Source organism: Arachis ipaensis, chromosome B5 (assembly GCF_059453495.1).
Source record: "Arachis ipaensis isolate K30076 ecotype BB chromosome B5, ASM5945349v1, whole genome shotgun sequence".
Classification (NCBI taxonomy): Eukaryota; Viridiplantae; Streptophyta; class Magnoliopsida; order Fabales; family Fabaceae; genus Arachis; species Arachis ipaensis.
In genome coordinates, this window is record NC_142440.1 from 44813287 (window position 1) to 44827573 (window position 14287).

The window sequence follows — 14287 nt, forward strand, 5'->3', positions numbered from 1 at the left end:
AGAAGATAAAACTATTATTGATTCATTGAATTACAATAGAGCTCCCTAACCCAATGAAAGGGGTTTAGTGAGTCATAGCTCTGAATTCAATTACAAAACTAAAAGAAAAATTCCCCAAAATTCTCTTCTCCCTAACTAACTTAAATTCTATCCTATTTATACACTTTCTAAATTGAGCTTCTGTTGTGTTTCTTGGGCTTTGAGGCCTTTCCCTGCTTTCCTTTTGCTTTGGGTTTATGGTCCATAATCCTGATGAGGCTGTGATTCAATTCTGTAACATTCATTGAGCAAACTTAGTGATAAACAAGTAATGACACAAAACTCAACAAATTAAAGCTCCAGACTCATCAATCCTTCAGGCCCAATCCCATAAACCATGATATTCAATTGGGTTTCATACCATAATACGTTTAAGTTAATGTTTGTGCTCAAATGCTAACTTAAACTTCAAGATATTTGGCCCAGAAACCTCTTTCAAAAAGTGGCGTTTAAGTTGAAGTTTAAGTTTTAGTTTAAGGTTAAACTGAAACTTAAACGTGGAAATGGAAGAAAGCCACCCAGGAGTGTGAATTGTCGAACACGTTTAAGCTTCAGTTTAAGGTTGAACTGAAGCTTAAACGTGGAAATGAAGAAAGCAACCCTGGAGGAGCAATTGGGTCGAACACGTTTAAGCTTCAGTTTAAGGTTAAACTGAAGCTTAAACGTGGAAATGAAGGAAGCAACCCTGGAGGAGGAAAATAGTCGAACACGTTTAAGCTTCAGTTTAAGGTTAAACTGAAGCTTAAACGTGGAAATGAAGAAAGCAACCCTGGAGGAGCAATTGGGTCGAACACGTTTAAGCTTCAGTTTAAGGTTAAACTGAAGCTTAAACGTGGAAATGAAGAAAACAACCCTGGAGGGGAGAAACAGTCGAACACGTTTAAGCTCCAGTTTAAGGTTAAACTGGAGCTTAAACGTGGAAATGGTCCTGGTGCCTTTCTTGCTTCTGGCGTTTAACCTCCAGTTTAAGGTTAAACTGGAGGTTAAACGTGGAAATGCTTCTTTGGTGAGACTTTGTGTCGAATTAAACTGGAGCTTAAACGTGGAAATGCTCCCTTAGTGAAATTCTCATTCTGGCGTTTAACTTCCAGTTTAAGGTTAAACTGGAGGTTAAACGCCAGTTCCAGCATTTCCTAGCCTTCATGATTCTGGCGTTTAAGCTCCAGTTTAGGCTTAAACTGGAACTTAAACGCCATTTCCAGCTTTATATGGCTTGGTAGTTTAAGTTCCAGTTTAAGCTTAAACTGGAACTTAAACTCCACATGTGATATTCAAGCTTCCTTTATTGATTTTGTTGCTTCCTTGCCTAGCCTCTTCTTCCCTGAAATCATCCAAACAATTGCATCAAAGTCTTGCAAAATTTCCTGAGAAAATTTCCCTTCATAGCATTCAAGTAATATAACTAAAAACTCATGGAATTTGCATCAAAAATCATACTGTTTGGATGGTTCATTGCTTTGTTATTCATTTAACCATTCTTGGTTACTTTAAGCTCAAGAAAATGCATAAAACAACTAAAACTAACAGAAAAATGCTAGTGAAACTAGCCTAAGATGCCTTGGCATCACCTGTGCATACGCACAGGAGCCAAAACAGCAAAGTGTGTGGACGCACACATCTGTGCGTCCGCACAGGACCCAACACGTGATTTCATTAATGAAACACGTGCAGCGTATTTTCTGAGGCCTTTTGGCCCATTTTGAAAGGTTGAAATGCTGAATTAGAGTGCTATATCAAGGAGAATTCAACACATTTGAAGAGACCTGGTGCACAGAAATCGTGACGGTTCCATTCCTTGGTAACGTCGCTGAAAACTTTATACGTACGTTAATAATCTTAATTCTTTGTCACAATTTCGCACAACTGACTAGCAAGTGCACTGGGTCGTCCAAGTAATAAACCTTACGTGAGTAAGGGTCGATCCCACGGAGATTGTCGACTTGAAGCAAGCTAAGGTCACCTTGTAAATCTCAGTCAGGCGGATTCAGATAGTTTTGGAGATTTAATAATTAAAACATAATTGAAATATAAACTAGGATAGAGATACTTATGTAATTCATTGGTGACAATTTCAGACAAGCGTATAGAGATGCCTTTCATTCCTCTGAACCTCTGCTTTCCTGCTGTCTTCATCCAATCATTCCTAGTCCTTTCCATGGAAAGCTTTATGTAGGGCATCACCGTTGTCAATGGCTACATCCCATCCTCTCTGTGAAAATGGTCCAATGCGCTGTCACTGCATGGCTAATCATCTGTCGGTTCTCGATCATACTGGAATAGGATTTACTATCCTTTTGCGTCTGTCACTACGCCCAGCACTCGCAAGTTTGAAGCTCGTCACAGCCATCCCTTCCCAGATCCTACTCGGAATACCACAGACAAGGTTTAGACTTTTCGGATCTTAAGAATGGCCATCTATGGGTTCTAACTTATACCACGAAGATTCTAATATCTCGGACTCGGTCCTCTGTATTAGATATCTAAGAGATATTCATTCTAGCTTGTTTGCATGTAGAACGGAAGTGTTTGTCAGGCACGCGTTCATAAGTGAGAATGATGATGAGCGTCACATAATCATCACATTCATCATGTTCTTGGGTGCAAATGGATATCTTAGAATAGGAATAAGCTTGAATTGAATAGAAAACCAGTAGTACTTTGTATTAATTCATGAGAAACAGCAGAGCTCCACACCTTAATCTATGGTGTGTAGAAACTCTACCATTTGAAAATACATAAGTGATAATGGTCCAGGCATGGCCGAATGGCCAGCCCCCATGAAAGTCTAAGATAGCATAAAACTAATCAAAGGTCCCATAGAAAGACAGTAAAAAGTCCTATTTATACTAAACTAGTTACTAGGGTTCACAGAGATGAGTAAATGATGCAGAAATCCACTTCAGGAGCCCACTTGGTGTGTGCTTGGGCTGAGCATTGAGCTTTACACGTGTAGAGGTCTTTCTTGGAGTTGAACGCCAGTTTGTAACCTGTTTCTGGCGTTTAACTCCACTTTGCAACCTGTTTCTGGCGTTTGACTCCAGAATGCAGCATGGAACTGGTGTTCAATGCCAGTTTACGTCGTCTATCCTTAATCAAAGTATGGACTATTATATATTGCTGGAAAGCCCTGGATGTCTACTTTCCAACGCAATTGAGAGTGCACCATTTGAACTCTTGTATCTCTCGAAACTCCACTTTGAGTGCAGCGAGGTCAGAATCCAACAGCATCTGCAGTCCTTCTTCAACCTCTGAATCTGATTTTTGCTCAAGTCCTTCAATTTCAGCCAGAAAATACCTGAAATCATAGAAAAACACACAAACTCATAGTAAAGTCCAGAAATGTGAATTTTAATTAAAAACTAATAAAAATATACTAAAAACTAACTAAATTATACTGAAAACTATGTAAAAAAATGCCAAAAAGCGTATAAATTATCCGCTCATCACAACACCAAACTTAAATTGTTGCTTGTCCCCAAGCAACTGAAAATAAAATAGGATAAAAAGAAGAGAATATACTATAAATTCCAAAATATCAATGAAACTTAGCTCCAATCAGATGAGCGGGACTTGTAGCTTTTGCCTCTTGAATAGTTTTGGCATCTCACTTTATCCATTGAGGTTCAGAATGATTGGCATCTATAGGAACTTAGAATACAGATAGTGTTATTGATTCTCCTAGTTCAGTATGTTGATTCTTGAATACAGCTACTTTATGAGTCTTGGCCGTGGCCCTAAGCACTTTGTTTTCCAGTATTACCACCGGATACATAAATGCCACAGACACATAACTGGGTGCACCTTTTCAGATTGTGACTCAGCTTTGCTAAAGTCCCCAATTAGAGGTGTCCAGGGTTCTTAAGCACACTCTGTTTTTGCTTTGGACCTCGACTTTAACCGCTCAGTCTCAAGTTTTCACTTGACACCTTCACGCCACAAGCACATGGTTATGGACAGCTTGGTTTAGCCGCTTAGGCTAGGATTTTATTCCTTTAGGCCCTCCTATCCACTGATGCTCAAAGCCTTGGATCCTTTTTATTTACCTTTGCCTTTTGGTTTTAAGGGTTATTGGCTTTTTGCTCTTGCCTTTTGGTTTTAAGAGCTTTTGGCTTTTTCTGCTTGCTTTTTTTTTTCTTTTTTTTCGCTATTTTTCTTTTTCTTTTTTTTTTTTTTGCAAGCTTTTGTATTCACTGGTTTTTCTTGTTTCAAGAATCATTTTTATGATTTTCTAGATTATCAAATAATATGTCTCCTTTTTCCTTATTCTTCAAGAGCTAACATATTTAACATTCATAAACATCAACTTCAAAAGACATATGCACTGTTCAAGCATTCATTCAGAAAACAAAAAGTATTGTCACCACATCAAAATAATTAAACTAGTTTCAAGGATGAATTTGAAACCCTGTACTTCTTGTTCTTTTGTAATTAAAACATTTTTCATTCAAGAGAGGTGATGGATTCATATTCATAACTTTAAGGCATAGACACTTAGACACTAATGATCATGTAATAAGACACAAATATAAATAAACATAAAGCTCAGAAATTGAAAAACAAGAAAATAAATAAACAAGGAGATTAAGGAATGAGTCCACCTTAGTGAGGGTGGCGTCTTTGACGTTAGAATTTTTGCCAGTAAAGAATGTCATAAAAACAGTCGCGTTGTAGATATTGTCTCTAAATCGACAAAAATCCCTTCGTACAAATGTTTTGGGTGTCACAAGTAACAAACCCCTTTAAAAATTGTTAACCGAGTATTCAAACCTCAGGTCGTCTTCTCAAGGAACTGCGAGGAGGTATGTTCTTATTATTGGCTATAAAGGTTGTAATCAGGGTTTAGAAGATGAGAAGTAAGTAATTTAAATGACAAGTAAAGTAAATGGCAATTAAAATAAATAAATACTGTAAAGCAGACTTTTGGCAAGGTAAGAGAAGTTGGAGGTCCAACGTAGTTATCTCTCTTAACTATAATGGAAGTTGAATCTAAACTCCACTTGGTCAACCTTTACTAGGGCAAAGGAAAGTCAAGGGACTAATTAAATTGACATTTGAGTCCTATTTATTTCCTAAGAAAAGGTTGGGATTACTTAAGTTCAGCTCAATTAGCAAGATAACGATTATCAATTATGTTGAGTTTAATAACTGTTGAGTTACTGAATTCTTAACCAGGACCAAAAGGGGAAAAAGTAAAATTGCTGGAATAATAAAAATGTCCTTAGATGGGAAGCAATGGTAACTTAAATCAAAGAGAACAATCATAAACTGAAAATACCTCAATTATCATTAATTCAAATAACAGTCTGTAACATGGAAGAATTCATAGATTCAATTATAAAGGTAAATAGCCAACTCAGATACTGAAATAAATAAATAAAGTAAAAGGGAAGTTTAAAGCAAAGAAATATAAAACCTGGATTGAGAGTCACTCTTAAAGCGAGAAGAAATCCTAAATCCTAAGAGAGAGAGGAGAAGATCTCCCTCTCAACTAAATCTAAATCATTGAAAAATAAAATATGCAAGCTCTCTTTGAATGGTGCATTTCCACACTTTATAACCTCTGGTCTTTGCTGTCTGTACTTGGATCTGGGCCAAAAAGGGCTTCAGAAATCGCTGGGGGCGTATTCTGTAAATTCTGATACGTGGCCTCTGTCACGCGTCCACGTGGGTCACACGGTCGCGTCATTCGGAGCTTTTCCTTGCCACGCGGTCGCGTCAGTCACGCATCCACGTCGTATGCGTTCTGCTTATGTCGCGCGGTCGCGTCAGTCATGCGGCCGCGTCGCTGCATCTTTGCTTCTGGCACGTGATCGCGTCGTCCATGCGATCGCGTGAATACCAGTTTCCTTCAAAGCTCCGTTTTGCTTTCTCCTTCCATTTTTGTATGTTTCTTTTTCCATCCTTTAAGTCATTCTGCCTTAGAAAATCTAAAACTACTCAACACACTAATCACGGCATCGAATGGAAATAAAGGTAATTAAAATAATTAGTTTTTAAAGCTTAGAAAAACATGTTTTTCACAATATGACATAATAAGGAGGGGAAAGTAAAACCATGCAGTTAATATGAATAAGTAGGTGGAGGATTGAATAAATCACTCAAATTAAGCACAAAAGAACTCATGAAATATGGGTTTATCAGTCTTCCTCTAATTGAAGAACCAATGGTGCTCTTGAGCTCCTCTATGTCTCTTCCTTGTCTTTCTTGATCCTCCCTTATAGCTCTTTGATCTTCTCTAATTTCATGGAGGATGATGGAGTGCTCTTGATGCTCCACCCTTAGTTGTCCCATGTTGGAACTTAATTCTCCTAGGGAAGTGTTGATTTGCTCCCAATAATTCTGTTGAGGAAAGTGCATCCCCTGAGGCATCTTAGGGATTTCATGGTGAGGAATTTCCTCATGCTCATGTTGAGGTCCATGATCTCTTATTTGCTCCATCCTTTTCTTAGTGATGGGCTTATCCTCTTCAATGAAGATGTCTCCCTCTATGTCAATTCCAGCCGAATTGCAGAGGTGGCAAATGAGGTGAGGAAAGGCTAACCTTGCCCAAGTGGAGGACTTGTCAGCCACCTTTTAGAGTTCTTGAGGTATAATCTCATGAACTTCCCAACCTCTTCTTTAGATTTCAAGTCGGATCTCCGGATACTCATTCTTCTTGAGCTTGAAAGAAACCTCAGGGATCACTTTCTTCTTGGCCACAACTTTATAGAAGTGGTCTTGATGGACCTTTGAGATGAATCTCTCCATCTCCCATGACTCAGAGGTGGAAGCAATTGCCTTCCCTTTCCTCTTTCTAGAGGTTTCTCTGGTCTTAGGTGCCATAAATGGTTATGGAAAAATAAAAAGCTATGCTTTTACCACACCAAACTTAAAATGTTTGCTCGTCCCCGAGCAAAAGAAGAAAGAAAGTAGTAGAAGAAGAAGAAAATGGAGGAGATGGAGGGTGAGGTGTTTCGGCCAAGGTGAGAAGTTAGGGTTGTGTTGTGTGAAAATGAAGAAGGAATGAGGGGTTTATATAGGAGGGGGAGAGGGTTAAGTTTTGGCCATTAGGTTTGGGTTTGGGAGGGAAAATATTTTGAATTTGAAGGTAAGTGGGATTTATGGGGAAGAGAAGATGGATGTGAGTCGTGAGGGGGTGATGGGAAAGAGTGATTGAAGTGATTGGTGAAGGGCATTTGGGGAAGAGAGTTATGAAAAGGTGTGAAGAGGAGAGAATAGGGTTAGGTGGGGATCCTGTGGGGTCCACAGATCCTGAGAGGATCCTGTGGGGCCCACAGATCAAGTGGGGCCTAGGGCTTAACATCCCTGCCTCAATTAGGCGTGTAAAACGCCCTTATTGTGCAATTCTGGCGTTTAACGCCACTTCCATGCTTGTTTCTGGCGTTAAACGCCAGCTCCATGCTTGTTTCTGGCGTTAAACGCCCAAATGGAGCTTGTTTCTGGCGTTTAACACCAGCTTTCCTCTGGGTGCAATCCTGGCGTTTAAACGCCAGATTGTTGCTTATTTCTAGCGTTTAATGCCAGTTTCATGCTCTGTTCTGGCGTTAAACGCCAGCCAGATGCTCCTTACTGGCGTTTAAACGCCAGTAAGCTCTTCCTCCAGGGTGTGCTGTTTTCAATGCTGTTTTTCATTCTTTTTTTGATTTTTCAGTAGTTTTTGTGACTCCACATGATTATCAATCTAATAAAACATAAAATAATAAAGAGAAAATAAAATAAAATTGATTAAATAACATTGGGTTGCCTCCCAACAAGTGCTTCTTTAATGTCAATAGCTTGACAGTGAGCTCTCATGGAGCCTCACAGATGTTCAGAGCATTGTTGGAACCTCCCAACACCAAACTTAGAGTTTTAATGTGGGGGTTCAATACCAAACTTAGAGTTTGGTTGTGGCCTCCTAGCACCAAACTTAGAGTTTGACTTTGGGGGCTTTGGTTGACTCTGCAGTGAGAGAAGCTTTTCATGCTTCCTCTTCATGGTTACAGAAGGAGATCCTTGAGTTTTAAACACAAGGTTGTCCTCATTCAGTTGAAGGATCAATTCTCCTCTGTCCACATCAATCACAGCTCTTGCTGTGGCTAGGAAGGGTCTTCCAAGGATGATGGATTCATCCTCATCCTTCCCAGTATCTAGGATTATGAAATCAGCAGGGATGTAAAGGCCTTCAACCTTTACTAGCACGTCCTCTACTTGTCCATAAGCCTGTTTTCTTGAGTTGTCTGCCATTTCTAATGAGATTATGGCAGCTTGCACCTCAAAGATTTCCAATTTCTCCATTACAGAGAGTGGCATGAGGTTTATCCCTGACCCAAGGTCACATAGAGCCTTCTCAAAGGTCATGGTGCCTATGGTACAAGGTATTAAGAACTTTCCAGGATCCTGTTTCTTCTGAGACAATCTCAGTTGATCCAGATCACTTAGTTCATTGATGAGCAAGGGAGGTTCATCTTCCCAAGTCTCATTACCAAATAATTTGGCATTCAGCTTCATGATTACACCAAGGTACTTGGCAACTTGCTCTTCAATGACATCTTCATTCTCTTCAGAAGAAGAATACTCATCAGAGCTCATGAATAGCATAAGGAGGTTCAATGAAATCTCTATGGTCTCTAGATGAGCCTCAGATTCCTTTGATTCCTCAGAAGAAAACTCCTTGTTGATCACTGGACATCCCAGGAGGTCTTCCTCACTGGGATTCACGTCCTCTCCCTCCCTTGTAGGTTCGGCCATGATGGTTAAATCAATGGCCTTGCACTCTCTTTTTGGATTCTCTTTTGTATTGCTTGGGAGAGTACTAGGAGGAGTTTCAGTGACTCTTTTACTCAGCTGGCCCACTTGTGCCTCCAAATTCCTAATGGAAGACCTTGTTTCATTCATGAAACTTAAAGTGGCCTTAGATAGATCAGAGGCTATGTTTGCTAAGCTAGATGGATTCTGCTCAGAACTCTCTGTCTTTTGCTGAGTGGATGATGGAAAAGGCTTGCTATTGCTAAACATGTTTCTTCCACCATTGTTAAAGCCTTGTTGAGGCTTTTGTTGATCCTTCCATGAGAAATTAGGATAATTTCTCCATGAGGGATTATAGGTGTTTCCATAGGGTTCACCCATGTAATTCACTCCTGCTATTGCAGGGTTCTCAGGATCATAAGCTTCTTCTTCAGAAGATGCCTCTTTAGTACTGTTGGATGATTCCTTCAATCCATTCAGACTCTGAGAAATCATATTGACTTGCTGAGTCAATATTTTATTTTGAGCCAATATGGCATTCAGAGTATCAATTTCAAGAACTCCCTTCCTCATAGGCGTCCCATTATTCACAGGATTCCTTTCAGAAGTGTACATAAACTGGTTATTTGCAACCATGTCAATGAGCTCTTGAGCTTCTGTAGGCGTTTTCTTTAGGTGAATGGATCCACCTACAGAGTGGTCCAGTGACATCTTTGATAGCTAGAACAGACCATCATAGAATATATCCAAGATGGTCCATTCTGAAAGCATGTCAGAAGGACACTTTTTGGTCAGTTCCTTGTATCTCTCCCAAGCTTCATAGAGGGCTTCACCTTCCTTTTGTTTGAAGGTTTGAACATCCACTCTAAGCTTACTAAGCTTTTGAGGAGGAAAGAACTTGGCTAAGAAAGTCGTGACCAGCTTATCCCAAGAGTTCAGGCTATCTTTAGGTTGAGAGTCCAACCATACTCTAGCTTTGTCTCTTACAGCAAACGGGAAAAGCATAAGCCTGTAGACCTCGGGATCAACCCGATTGGTCTTAAAAGTATCATAGATCTGCAAGAATTCAGTTAAGAACTGAAAAGGATCTTCTGATGGAAGTCCATGAAACTTGCAATTCTGTTGCATCAAAGAAACTAATTGAGGCTTAAGCTCAAAATTGTTTGCTCCAATGGCAGGGATTGAGATGCTTATTCCATGTAAATTGGAATTAGGTGCAGTAAAGTCACCAAGCATCTTCCTTGCATTGTTATTATTTTCGGCCATGTTGTCTTCTTTTTCAAAAATTTCTGTCAGATTTTCTCCAGAGAGTTGTGCTTTAGCTTCCCTTAGCTTCCTCTTCAGAGTCCTTTCAGGTTCAGGATCAGCTTCAACAAGAATGTTCTTATCCTTGTTTCTGCTCATATGAAAAAGAAGAGAACACAAAAGAAAATATGGAATCCTCTATGTCACAGTATAGAGGTTCCTTATGCAAGTATAAGAAGAGAAGAATGTAAGAAGGAGAAGAGGAAAAATTCGAACACAGAAAGGAAGATGGGGTTCGAATTTTTTTGGGTGAAAGAGAAGTGTTAGTAGATGAGAAAGAGAAGAATTCGAAAATTTAATAAAATAAAATAAGAATATTTTAAAATTAAATTGAAAATTCGAAAATTAAAATTAAAATTGAATTAAATTAAAATTAAAAACAATTAGTTAATTAAAATAAAATTTTGAAAAAGGAGGAAAGGATTTTCGAAAATTAAAGGTAGAGAGTTAGTTAGGCAGTTTTGAAAAAGATAAGAATCAAACAAAAAGTTAAGTGGTTAATTGAAAAAGATTTGAAAATCAAATTTTGAAAAAGATAAGAAGTTAAAAAAAAGATTTTGAAATCAAATTTTGAAGAAGATGTGATTGAAATTTAAAAAGATGTGATTGAAACAAAAAGATAGGATTGATTGAAAAAGATTTGAAAAAGAAATTTAAAAATATTTGATTTTGAAAATTAAAGTTGATTACTTGACTAACAAAAAACAAAAAGATTTGATTTTAAAATTTAAAGATTGAACCTTTCTTATTAGGCAAGTAACAAACTTAATATTTTTGAATCAATCACATTAATTGTTAGCATTGAATTCGAAAATATGGAAAAAATAAGAAAAAGATTTTGAAAATTAATTTGAAATTTTCGAAAATAATGAAAGAAAAATGAAAAAGATTTGATTTTTAAAAAAAAAATTTGAAAAAGATAAGGTTTTTAAATTGAAAATTTGACTTGACTCATAAGAAACAACTAAATTTTAAAAAGTTTTGAAAAAGTCAACTCAAATTTTCGAATTTTATGAGTGAAATAAGGGAAAGATATTTTTTTTTATTTTTGAATTTTTAAATGATGAAAGAGAAAAACACAAAATTGAAACAAATCATGAAAATTATGAATCAAAACACCTAATGCATGCAAGAACACTTTGAATGTCAAGATGAACACCAAGAACACTTTGAAGATCAAGATGAACATCAAGACTTTATTTTTGAAGAATTTTTAAGAAAAGAAAACATGCAAGACACCAAACTTAAATACTTTTAATTTTTAGACACTAAAAATTCAAGAATGCATATGAAAAATAAGAAAAGACACAAAACAAGAAAATATGAAGATCAAACAAGAAGACTAGCCAAGAACGACTTGAAGATCATGAAGAATGCAACACATGAAATTTTTGAAAATAATTTTTGGAAAATTAAAAAGATGCAATTGACACCAAACTTAAAACTTGACTCTAGACTCAAACAAGAAACACAAAAATATTTTTGATTTTATGATTTTATAAATTTTTTTTATTTTTCGAAAATTAATTAGGAAAAATGAAAAAGAAGAAATTATTTATTTTATTTTTTTTTCGAAATTAAGAAATAAAAAAATTAAAATTAAAATAAAATTACCTAATCCGAGCAACAAGATGAACCGTCAGTTGTCCAAACTCGAACAATCCCCGGCAAAGGCGCCAAAAACTTGGTGCGTAGAAATCGTGACGGTTCCATTCCTTGGTAACGGCGCTGAAAACTTTATACGCACATTCATAATCTTAATTCTTTGTCACAACTTCACACAACTGACCAGCAAGTGCACTGGGTCGTCCAAGTAATAAACCTTACGTGAGTAAGGGTCGATCCCACGGAGATTGTCAGCTTGAAGCAAGCTATGGTCACCTTGTAAATCTCAGTCAGGCGGATTCAGATAGTTATGGGGATTTAATAATTAAAACATAATTGAAATATAAACTAGGATAGAGATACTTATGTAATTCATTGGTGAGAATTTCAGACAAGCGTATAGAGATGCCTTTCGTTCCTCTGAACCTCTGCTTTCCTGCTGTCTTCATCCAATCATTCCTACTCCTTTCCATGGCAAGCTTTATGTAGGGCATCACGTTGTCAATGGCTACATCCTATTCTCTCTGTGAAAATGGTCCAATGCGCTGTCACTGCATGGCTAATCATCTATCGGTTCTCGATCATACTGGAATAGGATTTACTATCCTTTTGCGTCTGTCACTACCCCCAGCACTCGCGAGTTTGAAGCTCGTCACAACCATCCCTTTCCAGATCCTATTCGGAATACCACAGACAAGGTTTAGACTTTCCGGATCTCAAGAATGGCCATCCATGGGTTCTAACTTATTGATGCCAGGGCATTTTGGCCAGTTTCACTGACCTTTTCTTTACTGTTTTAGGGTAGTTTCATGCATTTTCCTAGGAAATAAGCAAGTTTTGGGTAAAAATTCACTTACATCTTGATTCAAGCAAGCATGGTGCACTTTACATGACTTCATGAGAATTTTGCATGAATTAAATGACAAATTGGATGATGCATGTCTCATGATGAGGATTAGAACTTTGATGCCCTTTATTGCTTGATTTCAGGACAAAGAAAACAAGAAAGAACCACGTTAGCAGCCACGTTAGTCTAACTAACGTGACTGCTAACGTGGAATGGGAGCTAGGTTGCAACGTTAATGAGAAAAGTAATCGCCAATAACGTCCTCGAAGCCATCATAGCCCACGTTAAGAGTCACGTTAACTTAGTTAACGTAAACTCTAACGTGGAAGAAGAAAGTGGAGCCAACATTAGTGACACTCACCTTTGTCACTAACATTAGACCAAGCTCATATTGGCCATGTTAAGGGCCACGTTAACTTAGTTAACGTGGACTCTAACGTTGGAAAGCAAAAGAATGGCCAACGTTAGTGACACTCACCTTTGTCACTAACATTGGACTAAGCCACTTTAAGCCACGTCAACTCCCACGTTAACTTAGTTAACATGGAAGCTAACGTGGAGAAAGCAAATAATTGCCAACGTTAGTGACACTCACCTTTGTCACTAACGTTAGAATGAGCCACAATGAGCCACGTTAACTCCCACGTTAACTTAGTTAATGTGGAAGCTAACGTGGAGGAAAGGATGATGAGCTAATGTTAGTGACACTCACCTTTGTCACTAACGTTGGAGATGGCTATCATCACCACGTTAGAAGCCACGTTAACTTAGTTAACGTGGCTTCTAACGTGGGAAGTAGGGGCATCTTGGAACGTTAGTGACAAAGGTAAGTGTCACTAACGTTCTCGAAGGATTGGCAAGCCTACGTTAAGAGCCACGTTAACTAAGTTAACGTGGACTCTAACGTAGGGGGAAGGGAGGACTCTCAACGCTATTGGAAAAGGTGAGTCCCAATAATGTGTGCGAAGGAACAAGAGGCAACGTTAGTGGTCACGTTGGTGCCACTAACGTTGAAGTTAACGTGGATCATCCCTGGGTTAGGAACGTTAGTGAAAAAGGTGATTGTCACTAACGTTCTCGAACCCACACTCTCACTTAACGTTAACGCCACTAACGTCCTGAGCTAAATACCCTGCCTACTTCACACTTTCTCTCTCCAAGTAAAGCTAAGCCCACTGAAGAGGATAACTGCTTCAAACTTAAGATCCAAAGGCCCATATCCAAGACTTGAAGAACCAACTAGAAGATCAGAAGAGTAGTATATATAGGGGTAGTTTTGAATTAGAGAGGAGCTTTTGGGGAGTTGGAAATTTGAGAACTACTCTCTGTATAATTTACTCTGCACTTCTAGTTTATTTTTGAGAATGTATCTTCCATCTTTGTTTTCCATTTCCAGAGCGATGAACAACTAAACCCCCTTCATTGGGTTAGGGAGCTCTGTTGTAATTTGATGGATCAATATTAGTTTTCATTATTCTTCTTCTATCTTTTCTCTTGATTTTACTAGAAAGCTTTCAATCTTCATCTAATTGGGTAGTTATCTTGGAAAAGAAGCTATTCATACTTGGATCTCTTCTGAACCTTGGAAGAGGAATGAAGAGATCATGCTAGAAATGCTTTCTCATGTTGGACCAAATTGGGGTTGGAAGGATATGGTGACTATAATTCTACCAACACTTGATTTGGGAATGCATGTGGTATAATCAGTGACCATACTTCATCTCTTCTCATGAGCAATTGACAAAGGAATTGGCTATTGGTCAA

General features: G+C 38.1%; 1 non-coding gene across 1 annotated transcript; it reads left to right on the forward strand.

Moving 5' to 3' along the window:
- The first annotated feature begins 9531 nt into the window (after nucleotides 1-9531).
- Nucleotides 9532-9639, forward strand: LOC148564037 (small nucleolar RNA R71). The gene has a single exon (XR_015885373.1). It is a non-coding gene; the product is annotated as a small nucleolar RNA R71 (small nucleolar RNA).
- Nucleotides 9640-14287: the final 4648 nt, after the last annotated feature.